Source organism: Procambarus clarkii, chromosome 46 (genome assembly GCF_040958095.1).
Source record: "Procambarus clarkii isolate CNS0578487 chromosome 46, FALCON_Pclarkii_2.0, whole genome shotgun sequence".
Classification (NCBI taxonomy): domain Eukaryota; kingdom Metazoa; phylum Arthropoda; class Malacostraca; order Decapoda; family Cambaridae; genus Procambarus; species Procambarus clarkii.
Window position 1 is genome coordinate 31149084 of NC_091195.1, and position 19951 is coordinate 31169034.

Below are 19951 nucleotides of genomic sequence, written 5' to 3' on the forward strand. Positions count from 1 at the left end.
AAAGTCAAGAGAAGGGGAGAGCCAGTAGCAGTACTCATATTTCTCGTCCGATGGTCGATGATTACGTCGTCTGGATAACAAGAATGCGGATCTAAGGCGGTCACAGGGATAACGGCAGCATCCCCCTTCAAGGTACCGTGACTCACCATAGAAGGACGCAAAATTGCCTCCTTTGGCCTAAAGGTAATGGTAAGAGGGTATACACAGATGGTGTTTACGGCCTAGTAACCTTGTGACATCAAGAAACGCCTGAGCCATGATGGAAGTCGGGATCTCCTTGTTTTGCAAACACGCCACCTGCCTCAATGACCCTCTGACACCACTTCTGTCGCGAGACACCATTAATACGTCCAGTCCTGCTTCCCTGTGGTCAACTGTGTGGTTAAGTTTCCATCGAGACTGCCGTGTGAGCTGAGAGTGGCATGAAGATTTGGGAACTCTGGAGCGAGGTCAATTGTCGAGCTACAGTTATCTACAGTTGTCACTTGGCACTCAGCTCTAGGACATTCTGTTGTCCTTTCAAAAGTACCAAGAATGGAGTACAAGAGGACCAGGAACAAGGACCAGACTACATCAACGATTGGCAGAAGCCGGAATGACATTGACTACACGTCAGTCATCTTACAACATCGGTATTTTTTTTTTTTTGCAAGAAAAATTTTTGGGAAAAGAGAGGTAAAATGTCATACTTGATAAATTGTAGTAAAGTAAGCTCTGAATACTTAGGAACGTGAATCTGGAAAAATATTGGTTAAATATTGAAAACAAGAATTATAGTTAGTGATATTCTGGAAAGTGAAATATTGAAAAATTTTCATGTATTACTCGTTCTAAATTAAAAGCCCTCTAGTGTGAAAAAATATTGCACAATACCTAGAACAAAAGGTTTCAGAAAAATATATTTTTTTTTTTTTTTTTTTTTTTTGGAGAATGTCATGGAGCTTTTGAGTGTGAGTGGAACACTTGGATGATCTCTGAGGAGTTCAGTGTTCCTCTCCTGAGTGACTGAAAGTTCAGTCTGTATATTTTCTGAAATTGTGTGTGTCCTGTTCTAGCGGAAATATGTGGATGTCTAACGAAGAGCCAATGATTTTTTGCTAGCTAGATTCTGCCGACTGATTAGGGATATTGCATTTAGTTATATCAGGTCAAGGTATAGGATATTTTGGTTTTCAATTGCATTGAATAGTTGCTGGACTGTCAGCCTGACAGTTGGGATAGATATGGTGGAATCTGCATTGATGTATTCATGATTTTTGCTGTACAATCTGCTGATTGTAATTTATTATTAGATGGGGGTAGCTTTTGGGATTGTTGTAGAGGCATGGGCTCAATCTTTTGTATAAAGTAAGGATTTGGATACTAAACCTCATGTTTTAATGGTGTTAAAAAACAAGGTTGATTAAATACATTTATAGAGTTTGGATCATATGTTTTACAGGGAGCACAAGCTAGTGGAGTCAAAGGGAACTTTTACCTGGGTAGAAGCAAAAGGTCACTCTCCGGAGATTAAAGGATTAGCCGGGGTATAAGACAAAATGGCTACGGTCCCTTGAATTAATTCAACACTGATGAATAATTCAATAATAACAGTAATTGTAGTAATAACCAATCTGGTTTAAGTGCTTAAGTTAGATTAACATGAATTTAGAGTAAAGATCAAGTCTCGTATGCTATAAAAGAGACAGTAACGTCATTTAGAATAGGGACTGGTTCGACCTGGCCTCAGCTGGCTTCTCGGACCTATCTGGGGTTGAGGTGGTCATGCGACCGTTAAAGACCACAATCTCTCGCACTATTAATTCATAAATTATAAAATCAGGTCGCTATTCAATATTTCAATTGAAAATAGCCGGGTCCAAGAACCAATATAATTACCATCAGTGTCAAAAGGAATTCAATCATCTGGGTGGCCAGTAAATAAGATTAACTTGTTCATTTAATCCAGATTACTAATCTGGCAGCCAGAGAGGCTGGCAGAGTAATCCTAGTTAGCTTCACAGACTGGAGGTCAGAGGGTAAGATAGTGTGGAGTACACAGCTAGCAGGCCAACACCTAACCTCCAGAAGGCCAGACGAACATCAGGCTGGCCTTAAGTTAACGGTAAAGTGCTTAAAAGAGTTGGTACAGTTAATTTTAGAACCATTAATTCATTGCCTCTATTTTAGGAAATATTTCAGTTAAGGAAGTGTTCAGATTAGGGAATGCTGGGTTCATTTGTCTCATTACTATTAATTCTGTTTCAATAAACTTGTTGAGTAATTTCTAGTTTTTATATTTTGAGTTCACCTAAGTAATTATCAAAAGAAGGCACCAAACCGGGAAGGCTATGTAGCACCATCAAATGTGAGGAATAATCAGAGGGCGCTAAATATCACCAAGGTTGCCAATACGAGAACAAAAACGCATAAGGCAAACGATATCAAAAGTATCTGAGTCACCAAGAATTCTATTGAGGGACAGGTGACCGCAAGGGGCGGTCGGAAAGCAAGACACGCTCGTCCTGGAAGTCAGGACATTCAAGAAGGACATGCACGACCGTAAGAGGGACAATACAATTAGGACAATAAGGAACAGGGCGGCGCTCCATCAAGTGACCATGGGTTAAGCGAGTATGGACAATATGCAACCTCGCCAGAGCCATTTCCCATCACCGGTTACGGTGGTAGGAGGACGGCTACGAGGAAACAACATTTAAGAGTACATAGTTTGTTACCAGTAACAGACAACCAAGAAGCCTGCCAACGGGTAAGGATGGAGGAATGGATAACTGGGTAAAAGTCGGAATATGGAATACCTTTACGAGAGATGGGACAAGAGGGGACAGCTTTCTTGGCGGCAGCATCCGCACGCTCATTTAAAGAGACACTAATATGACTGGGAACCCAACAAAACTCAACCGGCTTAAATTTACTGTGAACGAGAAACAGCCAATGCTGGATCTCGACAACTACTGGATGAACCGGATTAAAGGACCCGAGAGCCATGAGGGCACTACGAGAGTTAACAACAACTACAAAGGAAGACTGACAACGAGAAAGCAGGAGACGAAGAGCATAGAGAATAGCATAAAGCTCCGCTGTGAAGATACTAGTCTCCGGAGGTAAGCGACACATATAAGTGCGATCAGGAAAAACAACAGAGTAGCCAACACCGTCCGCAGACTTAGACCCATCGGTGAAGACAGAAACTGAGCGGGAGTGAAAAGAAAAATGCTCAAGGAAAAGGCGTTTTAGAACCGTAGGAGGGGTAAAAGCTTCAGTGATGTGGGTCAAGGATGTACAAAACTGCGGAAGAGGGACTCTCCACGGGGGCAAAGAAGGAACAACACGAGGAGAAACATTAAAATACGAACGGAAAGAGAATCCTGTAAGCGAGATAACCGGACAGAAAGAGGGAGGTGGTGAAGAGGAACAGGAACTGCAGAAGGAATAAAAGTTAAAGCAAGACAGAGGCGAGAGGAAGATGTTGCAAGGACCGCGCAAGATAGCGAAGACAGTAGCGATCACGGCGGTCCTGGAGAGACAGGAAGCCAGTGTCAACATTCACGCTGAGGACGGGAGTCGAACGAAAGGCACCAGAACTGAGGCGCAACCCAGTATGGTGCAAAGTATCAAGACGGCGAAGAGTAGAAGGAGAAGCAGACGAGTAAGCAGGGCAACCATAATCGAGCTTAGACAGGACGAGAGAGGAATGTAAAGCAAGGAGAGCGCGCCTATCCGCTCCCCAAGAAGTATGCGACAATACCCAAAGGAGGGTAAGGGCCTTAGAGCACTCAACCCGGAGGTAAGAGATATGGGGAGACCAAGACAAACGAGTGTCAAGGAATAACCCCAAAAGCTTCGCAGAATCTTTGTACTCAAGGGGATGACCATAAAGTGACAAAGAGGGACGAAGAATAACCCGTTTCCGAGTAAAAGTTATGGCACAAATCTTAGTAGTAGAGAACTTGAAGCCATGATCGGTGGCCCAAGACGACACGGCATCAATCACAAGTTGAAGCCGGCGTTGCAGGAGAGGCGAATCATCACCCTGACAGCAAAGGGTAAGATCATCGACATAGAGAGCGGAGAAGACACCCGAAGGAAGAGAGGAAAGAAGACCATTGAGGGCAACCAGAAAAAGATAGTGCTCAGAACACTACCCTGGGGCACACCGTATTGCTGAAAAGAGGCAGAGAGAGCGGTACCAAGGCGCACCCGAAAAGAACGACGAGAGAGAAAGCTGCGGAGAAAGAGTGGGAGATGACCACGAAGGCCAAAAGAATGAAGCTGGGATAGAATATGATATCGCCAAGTGGTGTTGTAAGCCTTTTCCAGGTCAAATAGGACGGCAACAACGGAGGTCTTCGCAGCAAAAGCAGTACGAATATAGACCTCCAAGTTCACCAGGACATCTGTCGTGGTGCGGCACTTGCGGAAACCAAATTGAGAAGGGGAGAGGAGGTGATGGTGTTCCAGGAACCACATCAGACGAACGTTAACCATACGTTGAAAGAGTTTGCAGACACAACTTGTGAGGGCAATAGGGCGAAAGTCCTTAGGGGATGTTCCCAGGCACCCTAATTTGCGAACAAGGAGGACAACGGCATCGAGCCAGTCCTCAGGGACTGACGACGACTCATAGATTCGATTATACAGACTCGGTAAATACTGAGACGTGCATGGAGGGAGATGGCGAAGCATCTCATAATGAATACCATCGGAGCCCGCCGCCGTAGAACCGCAGAGGGCCAGGGCAGAATGAAGTTCAGAGAGAAAGAAGGGATCGTTATAGGGAAGTCAAAGTCGAGTACAGAAATCTAAAGGACGAGACTCAAGGACAGGTTTACGAAGAAGGAAAGATTGGGGAAGATGAAGAAAAGAACTAACAGAAGAAAAGAGGGAACCCAGTTCGGTAGCTACCTGCAACGGGTCCGCCACAAGAGTACCAAGGAGGTGAAGGACCGGGGAAACATCGGGAACGAACTGACCCGCTATCTTGCGGATACGCTTCCAGATCTGTGGCAGGGGAGTTTCGGACGTAATGGTGGAGACATAAGATGCCCAACATTCACGTTTAGCCATACGGATGGCCCTACAGGCCACCGCACTCGCTTTCCGAAGGAAAGAAAAGAATCGGCTGTCTGCCGACGGCGGTGCCTCTTCCAGGCTGCACGCTTACAGCGGCCAGCCCGAGCACAGTCCGCATTCCACCAGGGAACGCACTTCCGTGGACCCCGAGAGGAAGAGCGAGGAATAGAGCAAAGGGCAGCGTTGAAGACAATGCCATGAAAAAGGAGGAGAGAGAGAGGGAGAGGCAGAAGGGAGAGGTCAGAGAGAGCAGCACTGAGGGTAAAGAGGTTCCAGTCTGCTTTCACAAACTGCCACCTAGGGAAGGAGAGGGGAGGGCGAAAAGAGAAAAAGGTAACAAGGATGGGGAAATGGTCACTGCCATGGAGGTCATCAAGAACTTGCCACGTGAAATCTAAGTAAAGAGAAGACGAGCAAAGAGAAAGATCAAGACAGGAAAGGGTGCGAGTCCAAGAGTCCAAATGTGTGGGCTCACCAGAATTCAGAAGAGACAGGGAAGAAGAGAGGATAAACGGCTCAAGAAGGCTACCCTGGGTGTTCGTCAGAACGTCACCCCAAAGGGAATGACGACAATTGAAATAACCCAGCAGGAGCACAGGCTCCGGCAAGGAGTCCAAGAGGTGTTTCAAATCAGGAAGAGAAAGCGGGACACTCGGGGGGGAGATAAATGGAACAAACTGTGTACCATTTCCCCACAAAGATACGAACAGCAAAACAATGGAGAGGCGAAGGAAAAAGTAAGGAGACAAAGGGAACATCAGAGCGAATCAAGAGAGAAAGGGGGGAGAGAAAGGAATAGCCACGAAAGCGACCAGGACGAGCACCAAACATCGGCTCCTGGAGACAGACACAAAGGGGTGAAAATCGCGAAATCAGAAGTTGGAGTTCAAGGAAATTGGCGTAATAATCCCGAACGTTCCATTGAAGAATAGACATCGACGAGAAGAGAAAGGACAACAACAGAGAACAAGGAAGAAACAAAGGCAAAAGAGCAACATAGCACGTTAAAGAAGATTAGGGTCGGGATCAGGGTCAGCAAAGTCAGGGTTAGGGGGCATGGGTAAACTGAGCAAAGACGGAGGGAAGGAAGCTGGAGAACAGACCAGAGGTGGACAGGTGGGGTCCGGAGGAGGAGGAGGCAACCGAGAGGAGTAGTCAAGGACAGCAGCAGGAAGAGGGAGAGTAGAAAGAGGGGAGCGCACCTCAGCAAGGGCAGCAACCGAGAGGAAAGCGGGGGCTTAAAGAAACCTCCATAGCAGGAACAGGGGGCGCAACCACCGAAATGGGAGGGGAAGGAGCGAGAGAGGCAGAAGTAGTGGCCGAGGAAGAAAGCGAAACCTTCTTACCCGCCGGGGAGGAGGAAGGAGAGGAGCCAGGCTTACGCTTCTGACTTAAAGAGACAGGTGTCCCAGCAACTACGTACTGGGCAACGGATTCCAGTGTCTCAACAGGAGAAGCTAAACGAGAGCACACACGACGGCCGGTAGGAGAGCGATGGACATCAGCCCGCACTGACAGGCGGCGGGGAGAGTCAATAGATGTCTGACAGCACCGCTCCTGTGACAGGTAAGCTACGGACTCACCATAGCCCGTGCTACTTGCCCTGCTCCTGAGCCAGGTAAGTTACGGGCTCACCATAGCCTGTGCTAATTGGAACTTGTTCTGAGTAGCTGAATCTATAACAACAACAACCTGGACTCTGACAGCACCGCTCTTGTGCCAGGTAAATCCATTACGGGCTCACCATAGCCCGAGCTACTTGCCCCGCTCCTGTGCCAGGTAAGCTACGGGCTCACCATAGCCCGTGCTACTTGGGACTTGTTCCGAGTAGCTGACCTATAACAACAACAACATCCTGGACTCTCTCAAAATAACTCTATAGACTGCCTGAGTACCCTACACTCTACCCTATCTTGCAACTCTGTTAAGATATAACTATGGCTTATCTGATTGTATGGCCGTAGAAAACTCTCAGTAAACAAGGTCTGGTCGTCAACGTTCCACCTCTCCTCAGGTCAAAGATGACATCCGCCACTCTTGAGTCATCGCCTCTTAATACTCTTATTCTTTACATTTCGAATCAAATCCTTTATTAACTTCATTTATCATATTCCCCATGCAGGTTTTTTGACTGAGTTCATTTTTCCTTCACATTGTTTTGCTATTCCAATACACATTATTCCTAAACAATCTCCAGCTCAGACGGCACTACTTTGCTTGGCAGAGTGATACTAGTCACTCACGGCCTCCCAGTTATCAGCTGCTGATTTATTTCAAGAAAACATTTTCCTATGTGTCCACCAACAATTTATAATAGAAACTAACCTCAACAGGAGGTAAGGTTCTTAACAGTGGGCTCAAAAGATTTGGGGTTGGGCATGCTCACTATCATTTCATTCAAACAAATACAGGATAAAAATAAACAAATTGATATGTGTTGTTTAAAGTGTATTTCATAAATCACAGCAACATTTCACAGATCACAGAAGTAGTCAATCATAATTGGAAAAAAGAAGTTAAAAGAACAAATCCAAATAGGAATAGTTATACAAAGTCTCGTATGAGACACATTGCATTTCTTTATAAAAATTTAAATATTTATAAAAAATTATAAAGTGATGTTCACATGCTGTAAAGCATTATGATGAATGTAAGTACAAAAATCTATATCTTTTTACTCAAGACTGCCCTGGTAACAATCCCATAGTTACGTGAACAATTTTTTTAATTACAGTTCTTATTGTAATGATTAAATACAGTTCCTTATTCTTTAACTGTACAAATTATATATACATACATATACTTTGAAGGTAGTGAGATTACTTTGTCATTACTACCAAAGACATATATGACATTTTTCATCATAGGGTAGTGTTTGGTCTCCACCAGTACTCATGTTAGGGGGTGAGTGGATGATGGTGAACGAACGTGTGTGTGAGTTGTCTTAACCATGAAAGAGGCGAGGCGTGCGGTTATCATATCGTAAAGTATTGCTAGGTGTGTGGTCATCATATTGTGGAGTATTGCTAGGTGTGTGGTCATCATATTGTGGAGTATTGATGGGTGTGTGGTCATCATATTATGGAGTATTGCTGGGTCTGTGGTCATCATATTGTGGAGTATTGCTAGGTGTGTGATCATCATATTGTGGGGTATTGCTGGGTGTGTGGTCATCATATTGTGGAGTATTGCTGGTTGTGTGGTCATCATATTGTGGAGTATTGCTGGGTGTGTGGTCATCATATTGTGGAGTATTGCTGGGTGTTTGGTCATCATATTGTGGAGTATTGCTGGGTGTGTGGTCATCATATTGTGGAGTATTGCTAGGTGTGTGGTCATCATATTGTGGAGTATTGCTGGGTGTGTGGTCATCATATCGTAGAGTACGGTGAGCTGTACGTCATCATATTCAGGAGTATGGCGAGGTGTGCCGTCATCATATTGAAGAGTATGGAGAGGTGTTCGGTCATCATATCGTGGAGTATGGCGAGATGTGCGGTCATCATATCGTTTAGTAAGCTTTAGGGGGGACTGGTCGAGGACCGGGCCGCGGGGACACTAAAGCTCCGAAATCATCTCAAGATCTCAAGATAGTATTGCGAGGTGTGTGGTCATCATATCGTGGAGTATGACGAAGAGTGCGGTCATCATATTGAGAAGTATGACGAGATACATCGTCAGGAAATTTTGGACTACAGAAGGATCTAGAGTCACAATTATTAGAGTACCGATGAGTTGACTGGCTTCCATTATTGCGTTGTGGAGTCATCCTTCGTCTATTATGTCCATTACTCTCACCGATAACTTCCACCAAAGCATTTGCTGCCATTTTGCAATCCATAAATATAGCTTGGCTGCTGACTGGGGGTACACCGCGAGATGGCTGAGGAAAGTTTTCAGTTACTTTGGTCATCATATCCTGAGAATATGTTCTCTCATATTGATGTGAAGGAGTTGGGTTTGTTAGCATATTTGTCTGTGATCCACTATAGCGCGGTATGGTGGATGGTCTCGGGGTGGCATACGGTGTCATGAATGATGTCTGATCTGAAGGTGTGACAGGAGCATTAGCGTATTTTGAGAAACTATGAGAGAATGATGATGATGATTCGTCATCATCGTCGTTCCGCCGTTTTCGATTGCCATAGTTTTTACTCTCTAATCCCCGAACCTCCATCATCCTCTTCATCGTCGTCGTTAATGAAGTATTTATTTTCTTCGCGAATTTTCTTTTCATCTGTCAATAAATAAAAAGAGATGAGTGACATGAAACTTATTTTGTTTGTTCATATTAGTTTTAGTTAGTTTAGTTCATTTACTATGCATCCAATACCCATTTTGTGGGAAAAGTGTAGTGGAAAGGGCCACAGAGGCACATAATTGGCTTAAGGAATTAACCCTACAGTTTATTTAGCAAAGTAAATTAAAATCTTGATGAGCTAGTTAAATAATCAAACAGGCTCGAGAACGACCACAGTTGCAGTTTTTAAATTAAGCAACTGACATATGTAGAGCACCCCCTTCATCTTTTGAAGTATTAAAGGACTGGCATATATCAAAAGGGTTTATAGTATAATTGGAAGCACAGAAGCAAGACTTTGTGGAATATTAAATTGGAAGAGAAGCAAGGCTTTATGGTATAATAACTTGGAAGCACAGAAGCAAGGTATGGCATATATGAAACTTGGAAACACAGAAACAGGGCTTTATGGTATAATAACTTGGAAGCACAGAAACAAGGCTGTGTGATATAATAACTTGGAAGCATAAAAGCAAGGCTTTATGGTATAATAACTCAGCACTGGGACGCTTCTGAGCCCAAGCAACAGCCTGTTGGACCAAGCTCTAACAATTCAATCCTGGCCTCGAACTGAGTTTGGGGAGTTGAAATTCCAGAACCTCTTCAGGTATGGATGAATCAAATACATACTAAGCACCAAGGCGTGGAAAAACTGAGAACTTTTGCACCACTTACCATCGTCGTCAACCTCTTCCGAAGAGTCAGCTACAACAGTTTTTAGTTTTTTCAATTTTTTCCTTTCATTTTCTTCATATTCTTCTTGCTCTTCTTCACTCTCCTCTGCTTTTGAGTAAATAAACTGGGACATGATAGGTGGTCTCTCTAAAATCCTGAAGATACAAGAATATTAAATTAATAACTTTAATTGTTTTTTTTTAGAAAACTGATTCACATTTTAAATAAACATATATATATATATATATATATATATATATATATATATATATATATATATATAGTTGCAATGAATCAACTATTGCTTTATGGTATAATAACCGTCGATCGTAATTACCGTTACGATCGACAGCTATATATATATATATATATATATATATATATATATATATATATATAGCTGTCGACCGGAATGGTAATTACGATCGACGGTTATTATACCATAAAGCAATAGTTGATTCATTGCAACTATTGTTGCTGTTGTTTTAGATTTAGCTACTCAGAACGAAATGTCCATGTCGCACTGTCTATGGTGAGCCCGTAATTGAGTTCGGTAATTCGCGATAACCTTGTTACTCTGATATTTGGCCCAAAGTATTAAATGGAGGTGGGGTTTCCTCCTTTTCCCTGTTTCTTTTTCGCTTCTGTATTTAGTCGAGTTTTAATAACATTATCTTGGTGGCGGATGTAGGTCCAGAATGTATACTAGTGAGTCACATTTCATAATGGCTTTTCTAATCATTGTAGTGGCTGTGGAATGTGCATCTAATGCAGCTGCTGTCGTTGGATTAATTAGATGTGCAGGGCTTCAGTAGCTTCACATTCCAGTAAGTAGTGCAATAGTGCCTTTGCTTCTGTTCCACTGATATGACACTCTCTGACTATTGGGATTATTACCTCCTAACTGCAGTTGTAACCAAGTCTGAGTCTCTGTATGGTTAGTGCAATGTCTCTGGATATCTGTTTGTCAGGCCTGAAACAACTCATTGGGTTGTTCGTACCATATCGCAGTGGATCTTCCTTCCGCTACTGAAACAGCAGGAAGATCCGCTTCATCCGATTCGGATGAAGCGATGATTCATCCCGATTCGAATGAATCATCGGAACATCCGATCCGATGTGAGTGCTATCGGTCTGTAATTTTTTGCCTCTGCCTTATTTCCTCCTTTATGGAGTGGTGCTATCTCTGCGGTTTTTAGTATACTGGCGTTATTCCTGATATACTAAAAACAGCAGAGATAGCACCACTTCATAAAGGAGGAAATGAGGAGGCAGTGGCAAAAAATTACAGACCGATAGCACTAACATCGCACATCATAAAAAGTTTTGAGTGCTAAGAAGTAAGATCACAAAATACATGGAATCACAGCATCTCCATAACCCTGGACAACATGGTTTCAGAACAGGGCGCTCTTGCCTGTCGCAGTTGCTGGACCATTAGATGCTATGGAAGACAAACAAAACGCTGATGTAATTTACACAGATTTCGCAAAAACTTTTGATAAATGTGACCATTATGTATCTATATGGTGTTATTGCACATAAAATGCGTTCAAAAGGAATTACCGGAAAAATAGGCAGATGGATCTACAATTTCCTGACCAACAGAACCCAATGTGTAATAGTCAACAAATTAAAATCCAGCCCATCAACCGTGAAGAGCTCAGCCCCCCAGGGTACTGTGCATGCTCCAGTAATTTTTCTCATCCTCATATCGGACAAGAACACAACCTATATCACTGTATCATCCTTTACAGATGACACTAGTATCTTCATGTGAGTAGGCAACATAAAGGACACGGCAAACCTCCAGTCAGATGTAGATCAGGTCTACAGAAAATAATATGGTGTTTAACGAAGATAAATTCTTGCTCATGCGCTATGGAAAATTGAAAATATAAAAACGGAAACCACGTACAAAACTCAGGCAAATCATAACATAGAACGAAAAGGCAATGTAAAGGATCTGGGTGTACTCATATTGGAAGACCTTACCTTTAAAGAACACAATAAAGTAGCCGTCACAACTGCAAGAAAAATGACAGGTTGGATAACAAGAACTTTTCACACTAGAGATGCTATACAGATGATGATACTTTTCAAAACGCTTGTGCTCTCTAGAGTGGAGTACTGCTGCACAATGACAGCCCTTTTCATAACTGGAGAAATTGCTGACCTGGAGAGCGTGCAGAGATCCTTTATTGCTAGAATCCACTCAGTAAAACATCTAAACTATTGGGACCGACTAAAGAGCCTAAATCTGTACTCCCTTGAGCGCAGGCAGGATAGATACATAATAATTTACACGAGGAAAATATTAGAGGGGCTGGTCCCAAACCTGCACACAGAAATAACATCACATGAGACCAGAAGACATGGCAGGATGTGCAGAATACCCCCGTTGAAAAGCAGAGGTGCAACAGGTACTCTGAGAGAGAACTCTATCAACATCAGAGGCCCGAGACTGTTCAACACGCTTCCGCTACACATAAGGGGCATAACTGGCAATCCCCTCACAGTGTTCAAGAGAGAACTGGATAAGCACCTCCAAAGGATACCTGATCAACCAGGCTGTGACTCATACGTCAGGCTGCGAGCAGCCGCGTCCAACAGCCTGGTTGATCAGTCCAGCAATCAGGAGGCCTGGTCGACGACCCCGGGCCGCGGGGTCGCTAAGCCCCAGAAGCACCTCAAGGTATGGTCTGCTAGGGACAAGAAACTGGAGCTGCAGTTAAGGCAAGAAACTCTGTAAATAGTTGGAGACTCTGAAATGGGTGTTCAACTGTTGCGAGATGCATATCATCAATTAATTCAAGCATTGAAACGTCAAGGCCGTCGGGTACTTATCAACTGGATGCCAAGTCATGTGGGAATAATAGCAAATGACATTGCAGACGAAAAAAAATGATAACATTTTAGGAGACAAAACAACTTTGTTGTTGACAACTAATAAAAAAAAAGTTGACATTTACATACCAAAGTCTATTACTTTATATTAAGAAAGTAATTAGGAACAGTGACCACAACACATCAGTTGCAACATCAGGATCTGCAAGTTGGTACAAGAATTCAGCCAACTATGAACCACTTATTTTTAAGAATGGGAGCAGTAGAACAATAGAAGTACACTTACATCGCATCAGGCTTGGATACTCATGTGCATGGGAAATATTCTTACAGGTTCCGAAGATGAGAGCTAATGTCAGCACTGTGGAGAAATGCCCGACAGACCACCGGAACATTGCCTGACTCAGTGTACAGTTGCAATTACAAACTCATTCAAATTCAACCTAGATTCAACATATCAGAAGTTGCTAAACACATGGGGCCAAATCTTACTGAAGCGACCAAACGAGTCAAAAATGCTCATTCTCCGCCTATGTAAAACAAAAACCAACAACACTTAGTGGACCAGCGAGAGGCTTAAAGATCCGCGCAGGAATATCCGTGCAAAAAAATAATAGTGCGTATTAGAATACCTCTGCTTCTGTTATAATTATGACAGAAGTAAGATACCTTGATTCTTTCAAGCATTGGTTAAACATATATATGAAGCCAATCCAAGTTTTATGTATAAGCCCCAAGCAGTTGGGTGCACCTACACCTCAGAACTCCAGTTAATTTTCTCATTTATATATATCACATTAGTGTGATTTCTTTGTGTTCATTAAGTTGGAGCGTATGGTGAATGTTACGTTGCCTGTTGTTTTAGATTTCAGAACGAAATGTCCATGTAGCACGGGATATGGTGTGCCCGTAAAGGCTTACGTTGCCTATACTAGAGTGCTTATATGTAAACCATGGATTGGCTTCAGAATGTGTCTCCAAACTTACTGTCGATCAGTAGGATCCCTGGCTGAATACAAGCTTTAAGTTGTTGTTGTAACGTCAGCACTGAGAGTTCTTTGGTCATGGATTCGAGTCACCTCAAATCTCCACCTGATTTTCTTACCAAATCTAGTGTTTGCTCCTAATATAATGATTCAGGAAGCAATAATCTTTCATACTTAATTGCTAAGCAACAATTAGGTGAATTGTCTACTTAATAAAGCATAATAAAATGGTAAAAATAAATTCTTACAAATACCTGACCCAATCGTATCGAACATACCTCGCTGAGGTATTGTCGGAGTGTCACAACGCTGTGTAGTAGGTCCAATCGTTGATTTGAACAGGAATATTTCAGCCAAGACTACACTGGCTACGTATTCTATTGTTGTTGCCCTATAAATACCCAGTGAGGTCGTTTGGTGAGGTACAAATCCCTTCCCCAAGACATCCGGAATCACCTCACTCTAAGGTTGAATTAGGGGTCACATGATAGATGTGCACAAGTGGATGAATGGACATTACAAAGGTTTTTTTTAATAAGGTATTAAAAGTATCAACACAAAATAGATCACCAGTTAAAAACAGGAACCAGCATGTGACTCGCAGAGGCTCAAAGTAGTCTTAGAACATCAAATGGAAACCATCTCACGATCTACAACCCCCCCTCACATCTTCACAGAGAGATCAGTTGATCAAGGAAGAGATTCTGCTGGGGCAGTAGTTAAACTAACAATAATGAAGCTTACTGGAGCCTGGGGCATGAATAGTGGCGCTCAACATTGCATACAGAATAAAATACCCTGAAGGAGGCTATGTATTATACAATTGAAAATAATTTACATGATGTCTTCATTCATACCGACTATAAAACTTCGCTCCAGGAATTGTTATCCAACCAGCACGAAATAATATACAGCTCATCACAGAAATTCTAGTTATAGGAAAGAAGCCCAAAATCTTGGGCTGTCAATCACCCTAAATTGGATAACAAGTCACATTGGCATAGATGGTAATGAAAAAGCAGACACTTGCAAAAACTGCAACTGCTCTACCTAAGAACATAAGAATGAAAGTAACTGCAGAAAGCCTATTGGCCCATACGAAGCAGCTACTATTTATAAATACCTGAAAGAGTAGTACCCATTGGCTTGTTCCAACCATATCGCAGTGGATCTTGCTTCCGCTAGTTTGGCTCTGTGGCAACTTTTGATAGTTGGGAGTATTTTCTTCTTGATTGGCTCCTTAATCTGTGAAAAACTTGCAGGTACTGGAACCTTTGCAACAGGTAGAGCAGTGGCAGTTTTTGCTAGTGAGTCTGCCGATTCATTACCATCTCTGCCAATGTGACTTGATATCCAATTTAAGGTGATTGACAGCCCTAGAATATGGGCTTCTCATTGCAATTGAGACAGATAACTTATAAAGACTAACAAATGAGTATTATTTTAAATGTTTTTTTTTCTGTTTGCACTTAAGAACTTTCCACAATACCTTCAGCCAAACAAGCTGAAATTAGCTAAGTAATCCCGCAAATTAGAATCGTGTCATGTGAAGGAAGATTGACAAAGCTTAAATTACATTATACAAAAAGGCGAAGAATTAGGCGTGACATGATAGAGGTGTCACCACTCTAGGTGTCAAGAGGATGAATGGACATACCATAACAAACAGGATATTAATGTTGTTATAAAAGTACCAACACACGACCGAACACAAACCAATGGGTATATATAGGATATGTTTAGATTTAGGAAAGACTTGAGTAAATGCTGGTTGGGTAACAAGGTTATTGATTTGTGGTACCAATTACTGCATACAGAAGAGCCTCCAATATCAACAGGTGGACCCATTGTAAGATAAACACCTCAATACAATCGATAAAACCAATACAATCACTGTGATAAGTGTCGACAAAATACATGCAGACTTTGTTAAGCAAGCCCCTAGGGAATCTTTGCCAGCAGACTTTATAATAATGGCTCTTGAAGGAAAAATGAACCAGACTAATCTTTATCTGCTATGTAATATTGCACAGATGCATATAGAAACAAACGTGGCATCTGACAGCTTCACATACTTCACAGATGGATCAGCAAATCCAGTTTTTTCTGGATCAGCAGACCAGTAGGGACAAGAAACTTGAGCTGCAGTTAAGGCAAGAAACTAAATAGTTTGGGTCTCTGAAATGGGTGTACAACTTTACAAACAGATGCTGCCATTCGGAAGGCTTTGGAACATGCTTTTGCTGAACAATGATAACATGTTATACATACAGATTCGAGAACTGCCACTAAAACCTTGCAACAAGCACGGTTACGTGATTACATCCATCTGTCAAATTAATCCACAAAGTCATATCATCAATTAATGCAAACATTCGAACGTCAAGGTACTTATCAACCAGGTGCCAAGTCATTTGGGAATAATAGGAAATGACATTGCAGACGAAGTTGCAAAACTTGCAACTAAGAGAAAAAATGCTGACATTTACATACCAGAGTTTATTGCTTTACATTAAGAAAGTAATAAGAAACAGTGACCACAACAGTTACAACATCAGGATCTGCAAGTTGGTACAAGAATTCAACCAACTATGAACCACTTATTTTTATGAAAGGGAGCAGTAGAACAACGGAAGTACACTTACATCGCACAAGGCTTGGATACTCATGTGCACGGGAAATATTCTTACAGGTTCCGAAGATGAGAGGAAATGTCAGCACTGTGGAGAAATGCCCGACAGACCACCGGAACATTATCGTACTCAGTGTACAGTTGCAATTACAAACTCATTCAATTTCAACCTAGATTCAACATATCAGAAGTTGCTAAACACATGGGGCCAAATCTTACTGAAGCGACCAAACGAGTCAAATACTCGTTCTCCGCCTATGTAAAAAAAAAAAACAACAACACTTAGTGGACCAGCGAGAGGCTTAAAGCTCGCGCAAGAATATCCGTGCAAAAATAAATTAGTGCGTATTAGAATTCCTCTGCTTCTGTTATAATTATGACAGAAGTAAGATAACTTTATACTTTCAAGCATTGGTTAAACATATGTGAACGAGATTAGGTGGATATAAACAGGTGCTGCCTCGCATGGGCCAACAGGCCGTCTGCAATTTTCTTAATTCTTTGGTATAGCTATGCCCCCAAAACATAGTAACTGCAGAAGGCCTATTGCCCAATCGAGGTAGCTGTTATTTATAAGCACCCAATCTCACTCATATACTTGTCCAACCCACATTAGAGACAATCAAGGGACCCCTACCTTCACCACGGTACAGAGTAATTGGTTTCACAAATCAACAACCCTGTTGCAGAGCCAGTATTTACCCAGCGCTTTTCTAAAATTAAACTTAACCCATTTATACCAATTGTTTAGTATTCTGTCTTGTCATTCAAGACAAGGTATTCAAGTTACATCCACTTGTAAACCTCTATCATGTCATTCTTAACTCTTCGCCTTGCCAGTGAAGTTGTTATTCTTTCTCAATATGACACGTTTCAAGTTTGGGGATAAACTCTCTCATCCTACGCTGGAAGCGTTCAAGTGAATTTATATCCATTCTAAAGTATGGCGACCAAAACTGAACATCTAAATGGGGCCTAACCAGATAAAGATTTGGCTGAAGAACAACACCGTGAAATCTTGTTACTAACGCTTCGATTAATAAATTCGTGTCCTATTTTCCTTATTACGATCATTTATGCATTGATTTTTTGGTTTTAAATTCTTACTAATCATAACTCATATCCCCGAGAGATATTGATATTGTAATTTAAATCACTATATTAAATAAATCCACAAGGAGGCGATGAGTCATAATAACGTGGCTAAAGTATGTTGACCAGATCATACACTAGAAGGTGAAGGGACGACGACGTTTCGGTATCATAAACAAGCTATCTTTAGATATAAACAAGTTATCTTTACAACGAATTATTACCTAAACATTTCGTAAATACAGTTAAATTGTGCCAAATATTGCATAATATTATTTACAAAGTGCAAGGCAAAAAGGCGAAGAGACGTGATGTCAACAGGATATTAGGGGTCGTCACAAAATTCTGATTTTGATTATATAGAAGTTTTCACAATGTATTTTTATATACATATGAAGCAGTTTAACCACCAAATTGTCCTCGTTTATGAATGCATAATGTTAAATATCTACTTACATAACAGTAAAATAATGACACCTACATTAAATAATAACCAGGAAATAGTAACTAAACTATCTGAACGAAAACTATACTAAATTTCTTAGATGTTTTCATTAATATAAAGATTAAGAGTAAGGGATCTTATTCTAAATGGACCAATTAACAACAAAACAAACAATTTTCATTGAAGAATATATGTCAGAGCATATATACTTAGAGTAGAGCATACTTAGTCACTTATACATTAAAAATAGTGTGTTTCTAAACCATTAAGTTGTAAACCCAAGGAACTGCCTACCTGCTAAAGACGTAACAAACATATATTTATTTACTTATTTATTATTCCATAAATAATTATTGTTAACTGACGACAGCTATCGAGATTTTCCATAAGTAAATTACTGTTTTCTGACAAGATGCTACTTCAAAAGCTATTTAAATCCTGCGAAAATCGTAATGACCAGCTGTCACGACCCTTGAGACTAAATAATGTCCTTCTCCCCACAGTGTAAAGAACAAATAAAAATCTGCCATGCCAATAGGTGTCTAGGGGTACAAGTAATCCCTGTATAAAAACGGGAGAACAATATATTTTGCTAAGGGTGACAACTTAACAACAATTAAATAAATAGTAGCCAGAAATATTTATCAGCATGTAATATTATAGAATGCAAGTAATTATTTGAGACCTGAGCACTATCACCAGAATATGGAGTAAGCCATAAATACACTAAAATCGTCTATCCAGATAAATTAATATTTATATGATCTTAAAATAACAAAAACCAAGAACTTAGCTTAAACACACCTGCATTCGACCGCAGCCGCCACTTTACTGCCCAGGACGTGGTCCGCAGGCCCAACGTCGACTAACCGTCTACCCAAACACCAATTAACGTTCGCATGAACATTGTGAACATTCTATTTACAAAGGTCAGCCCTAAACTCCAACATTATTAACTAAGAGTTGTAATTACCGTTCTCACATTCCTTGAAATATTAAGGCTACCACATATGGGAATAAATTAATATAAAACTATAGGCAATTGATTTGCCAACAATCACCCTGGCCATTCCCAAATATTGTCAACCGCCCACACGGCTAATTTCACGTGACATCCACCACCAAAACAAACCTTACACACACTACCCAGCTATCTATGTTATATATATATAATGTATATATATCTATATACACAAATCTTATACAACTGACAGCAATATTTACGTAGAGAAAACAATAACATAATACGAGGTTCGGAGAATTGGCAGAATCGAAATAAGATTCGTGACACCAGCAACAAGGAAATTCTTTCATTATGGACTAATTAAGCAAACAATATAAGTATTTTTAATTGAAGAACATATATCAGAGCATAGTTAGTGAGTTATAGATTAATAAGAGTGAGATATTTATGTGGTATAATGAGAGTAAGCCCCTGGAAGCCGCATATTGAGAACTTCCGTAATATACAAAAATAACGTTCCTTTTCGGCCGTACGGACAAACGGCCGAATCCATACGTTATTTTTAAGAAGGCATTATTGGGTGGTCATCTCTTTTTAACTCGATTACCAGCAAAATCATTCCCCTTAATTAATTATATAAACGCCAGCAACTGATAAATTAGGACTAAAACCTACTAAATGTTTGCGTTTAATAAAATTACACTCAAGATTTACTTCCCTCAAGGGTACATTCTGGAAATCTCCAGTTATTCTCCGCATAATTATTACCTCCCCAGTAATACTGGAAAGGTAATAAGGAGGTAGACTGTATAAATTGTAAAACACTCTAATAGTAAAGATTGGGATGCTCCTTTATCCCTCAAATTTTTAACATCATGCCACAACCATTTGATGTAAACTCTCCAAAATGAATTGTGGCAAGTGCCTTTTTCCCCAT

General features: G+C 41.1%; 1 long non-coding RNA gene across 2 annotated transcripts; it reads right to left on the reverse strand.

Moving 5' to 3' along the window:
- Positions 1–7504: 7504 nt before the first annotated feature.
- LOC123770612 (uncharacterized) lies at positions 7505–18937 on the reverse strand. Of its 2 annotated transcripts, none has more exons than XR_011222204.1 (3): positions 18855–18937; positions 10049–10203; positions 7505–9310 (listed from the first exon to the last, which is right to left on the reverse strand). It is a non-coding gene; the product is annotated as an uncharacterized lncRNA (long non-coding RNA). The 2 variants fall into 2 exon arrangements; XR_011222205.1 differs by lacking the exon at positions 18855–18937 and adding an exon at positions 14160–14180.
- Positions 18938–19951: the final 1014 nt, after the last annotated feature.